This window comes from Anomaloglossus baeobatrachus, chromosome 4 (assembly GCF_048569485.1).
Source record: "Anomaloglossus baeobatrachus isolate aAnoBae1 chromosome 4, aAnoBae1.hap1, whole genome shotgun sequence".
Classification (NCBI taxonomy): Eukaryota; Metazoa; Chordata; class Amphibia; order Anura; family Aromobatidae; genus Anomaloglossus; species Anomaloglossus baeobatrachus.
This window is the reverse complement of record NC_134356.1, coordinates 35975822-35980821: the sequence shown is the minus strand read 5'-3', so window position 1 is coordinate 35980821 and position 5000 is coordinate 35975822. Positions and strand designations below refer to the sequence as shown.

The window sequence follows — 5000 nt, the reverse complement described above, 5'->3', positions numbered from 1 at the left end:
CATGGCCGAAAGTGTTGGCACCCTTGAAATTGTTCTAGAGAAGGAAGTATTTCTCCCAGAAAATCATTGCAGTTACACGTTTTGTTATACACATGTTTATTTCCTTTGTGTGTTTTGGAAAAACACAAAAAAACTGAGGAAAAAAATACAAATTGGCCAGAATTTCACACAAAACCCCATAAATGGGCCGGACAAAACTGTTGTTTCTCTCAACTTAATATTTGGTTGCACACCCTTTACCCTTTGGAATAAATATCTGCAATCAGTCGCCTCCTATACCCATCCACAAGCTTCTTACTCCTCTCCCCTGGAATTTCGGACTCTTCTTTATAAACGTCTCCAGGCCTCTCATATCTGAAGGCGTCTTCTCTTCTCCCAACAGCAATTTTCAGATCTCTCCATAGGTGTCAATGGGATTTAGATCCGGACTCATTGCTGCCACTTCAGAACTCTTCAGCGATTTGTTTCTATCCATTTCTGGGGGCTTCTTGAAGTGTTTGAGGTCATTGTCCTGCTGGAAGACCCATACAAACCCAGCTTTCTGACAATGGGCACTACATTGCCACCCAAAATCCTTTTATAATCCTCAGATTTATGATGTCTTGCACACAGTCAATGGTCCCAGTGCCAGAGGCAGCAAAACAACCCCAAAACATTTCTGACCTCCACCATGTGTGACTGTAGGTCTTGTGTATATTTCTTTGTAGGCCTAATTCTGTTTTCGGTAAACAGTAGATTGATGTGCTTTACCAAAAAGCTCTATCTTGGTCTCATTTGTCCATAAGATGCTTACCCAGAAGGATTTTGGTTACTCAGGTACATTTTGGCAAACTGCAATCTAGCTATTTTTATGTCTCTGTGTCTGCAGTGGGGCCCTCCTAGGTCTTTTCCATAACATTTAATTTCATTCAAATGTGGACGAATAGTTCATCCTGACACTGATGCCCCCTGAGCCTGCAGGACAGCTTTGATTTCTTTGTAGCGTGTTTGGAGATGCTTATCCACCATCCGGACCATCCTGCATTTCAACCATTCAATTAATTTTTCTCTTCTGTCCACATCCAGGGAGATTATCTACAGTGATATGGGCTGTAAACGTCTTGATTATGTTCTGTTGATGGACAAAGGAACATCAAGATCACTGGAGATGGACTTGTAATCTTGAGATTATTGATTACATTCAATAATGTTGGTTCTCAGTCAGTTCTCTTCTCCTCTTTCAGTTCTCCATGCTTAGTGTGGCATACACAGACAATGCAAAGATTGAGTCAACTTCTCCTGTTTTTATGCGGATTTAGTTGTGATTTTCATATTGCCCACACCTGTTACTTTCACAGGTGAGCTTGACCGAGCATCACGTGCTTGAAACAAAGTTGTTTACCCACAATTTTGGAACAGTGCTAACAATTTTGTCCGGACCATTTTTGGGATTTTGTGTGAAATTATGTCCAATTTGCCATTTTTTCTCAGTTTTTTTTGTGTTCTTCCAATACACACAAAGAAAATAAACATGTGTATAACAAAACGTGTGTACAGTAATTGCAATCATTTTCTGTGAGAAATACTTTATTTTCTGGAACAATTTCAAGGGTGCCAACACTTTCGACCATGACAGTACACTATATGGAGTGTATGGGGTAGTATTGCACAAGACACCATCCAAGGTAAGGCTGACCCTGGCTGTACCCTTACGGATGCCATGCTTTCCCGACACTTCCCAAAAGTGAACTCAAAATTCGGAAACAGTGCCAGATATTTCACTGTCCCTTTGAAGACAATATGTCACTTTCTATAAATATATAATCATTTTTAACCTGGAGTAAATGCCGCTATTATTGTCACGCTTGGTATGGGGAAATACCAGACGAATGGCGAAAGGGAAGGGGGAGAGGGAAACCCTGTCTCTAGGGAATGGGGAAGATGGAGACCCTTGGTAAAAACCTACCACTTGTCCCTGACTCCCATGACATCCCTAGATAGGTTCCACATCTATACGCCGATCAGGATACCTAGGCCCTCGCTGATTCTGAAATAGGCCCTAGGTAGTTACCAAACAGGATGAGCACTAGTCAACCCCACTAAGACCTAAAGAATACAAAAAAAGGGGATGCAAATGGACAACTTATCTGCAAGATGACTTTGGAAGAATGAAAGACACATACATGTTTCGACAGGAGATTTCAAGCCGACTGCTTACAATCTGGACAGCATAGTAGTAAACTCTATCACCGACAATAAACCTACGAGAAATGCAAGTATACATAGACACAGGGAGCAGGGATGAGGATTTGCAGCTAAACTGCCAAGATATCTGCAGGGTCCTAAAGGGAAGGAGTAAACCGTAACAGGGAAGATAAATAGAACACCATTCACACCAAGGAAGAAAGAATGGAATATCAAGGAGCAATTTGTGCAGCCAAACACAGCGACCTTCTGCAGCCGGACACCACAGGCCTGTCTGTCAACTGTGACACACCGGGCCATGACAGTTCTCCTGAATCTGGTTTCTTTTTTTATCGTACATATTCGGCGATGAAGATACCTAGGCTCTGGCTGACTCGGAAATATTTCCTAAGATATAGTTCGCTCTTGCCTTTACATCAAATTAGTCAAGTGGGTGTGGTTCTCAGTTCTTAACTGAGAGGATGCTCCCACTTGGTTAAAAAAATAATATATGTATACCGTATATAAGAAAAGAAGGGCCATATCTCAGGAACACACCGATGACAGTTCTCCTGAATTTGTTGTTGTTTTTCTTTTTTTTTCCCGCACCTATTCGCCGATCAGGATACTTAGACCCTGGCTGACCCTGGTTGACCCTGGCTGACCCTGAAACAGTTCCTGAGATATAGCTCGCTTGTCCCCTTACATCAAATTAGTCAAGTAGGTGTGGTCCTCAGTTCTTACCTCTGCAAGGATGCGCCCACTTGGCTAAAAAAAAATCTTTATTTATATACAGCAAAGGAAAGGGACCATATCTCAGTAACGGAGAGGCGCAGGCAGAAAAGAAAAATATTGCTGGATTTAGGAGAACAGCGGCATTTACACCAGGATAAAAAAAAATTATGTTTACGGTAAGTGACAAGACGGCTTTAAGGGGTATATCTTATTGATTAAGGATATTTAAACACTTGGACCCCCAAGGATCACAGGAATGATGCGGCTGCTGCACTGTTTGGTGCAGGGAATGACAGCTGGACCCTTTCATTTGATACTGTCGTACCTTGCAAGGCAGGTTCGCTACGCATTACTCATTACTTAACCAGCGCTTCTTTTATTCTCAGGATTAGTGGTGGTCCAAGAGGCAATAGCATATTTCTATAGGGGTATACCCCATCAGGGCATTACAACCGTGACTGGTGTATGGGGCCCGGTGAAAAGGGGGGCCCGGAATTGGATGCAATGGGGACTTTTTGTGCAGACACAATTGATGAAGGCATTGTATGGTGGCACAGGTATGGGGGAATACTACGAGGTGGGGGAGGGAAACCCTGTCCCTAGGGAAGAGGGTGACCCCTGGTTAAAACCTACCGCTGGTCCCTGGATCTCCTGACGTCCCTAGATAGGTTCCACACCTATACGCCTATCAGGATACCTAGGTCCTGGCTGACTCTGACTCCTAGCTAGTGATCAGGACAGGATGAGCACTAGTCAACCCCACTAAAGACCTAAATAACACACAGAGAAAACAAATAGGGGAATATAAATGGACAACTTATCTACTAGAGGACTTTGGGAGAACGTATGGTCTGGCCATCGGGCTCACATTAGCACCTTATGCCATACATCCCTCTTGGGTTTAATTATAATATCTATTATTCTTTGCTTCGGGCATAGATAATGGAAGCTTTAGCTGGCAATTAGAGAGGGACTGAGAGGCATCCAGGCAAATTAGGCTGAAGGAATGAAGCTGTAACTTCACCCGGCACATGTGCCCGCTGCGGGATATTTTAGGTACAATGAATGTGTAAAACGGCAGAGGCTCTTTCCATTACAAAGGGCACCTTGTAATCAAACTCCATATAGGCTATAGGATGGGACAGCGGGCGGCAGATCTGCCCACAATGCGGCCGGGATCATATTTCCAGCAGACAAGGCCATGGTCAAGAAAGATGCTATTTTAACAAACAAGGCGGGGGCAATAGAAGGAGACGGGACCTCCAGGAGCTCAGTCACTCCGCACATCCTACCCTCACTGACCGGCGGACGAAACACACAAGGTAACCCATCATTTCCACCCCTGCCTTATTGTCTATTGAATCCGAGACAAGCAGCTGCCTGGATGCCGCTTATCTTTTTCCAGCCAATTTGCATGTGATGCTCTATTTTGCTTTAAAAAAAAGAGGTTCATCAGCAGCTGCAGCGTTTATTATACAGCTCTGGATCCTCATTATCTCACAATACACAACGCAGATGTTATAAAACCTCTTTATGACAAAGTAAATGGGAATTTTGAAAAAAGACAATAATTCATCCTCGCTCTTCAGAAAGAGGTTCTGCAGCAGCTGACCTGTGTACATGTTTTTTTATATATATATATATATATATATATATTATATATATTATATACACATTTTTATATATATTATTGATGACTAGCAACCATACAAAAAACAATGCACAGGTGAATACTATTATATGCAGTATATAGCAGGGGAATTGGGTAAGGTGTAAAAACACCTTAATTGGTGGCAAAGTTCTAATATCAACTCCCCTGGCTGTTGAAATCCGACAGGAATGGTGACAGCTGGAGAGAAGACTTCAATCATGTGTCATCACACGTCCGAAATCTTACTGAATTGTTTAAATTCCAGCAAAAAATTGTAATGCAAATTCTCTTCCTCTAGGTGGCGCCATACACCATGGTTTGTAATGTTTAGGTTATGATTTTGTTATATATGATATATCTGGTAATAATGAAAAAGACGCGACCAACTGAGGAACAGACACTGTGATAATGAGCAAAACAATCAAAACGACTGTTGGAACACCATTGAAAA

General features: G+C 42.4%; 1 protein-coding gene across 3 annotated transcripts in view; it reads left to right on the top strand.

The window, feature by feature from the left end:
- Positions 1 to 5000, top strand: part of LOC142301151 (troponin I, slow skeletal muscle-like) — an 88861-nt gene that overhangs the window by 26674 nt on the left and 57187 nt on the right. Inside the window, exon 1 of one of the 3 annotated variants that reach the window (XM_075342176.1) lies at positions 4036 to 4220. The exons of the other annotated variants lie outside the window; for them this stretch is intronic. The gene's annotated coding sequence lies outside the window, so the exon portion shown is untranslated. Of the gene's footprint in view, positions 1 to 4035; positions 4221 to 5000 lie in introns of those variants that run through there. 3 annotated transcript variants of the gene reach the window in all.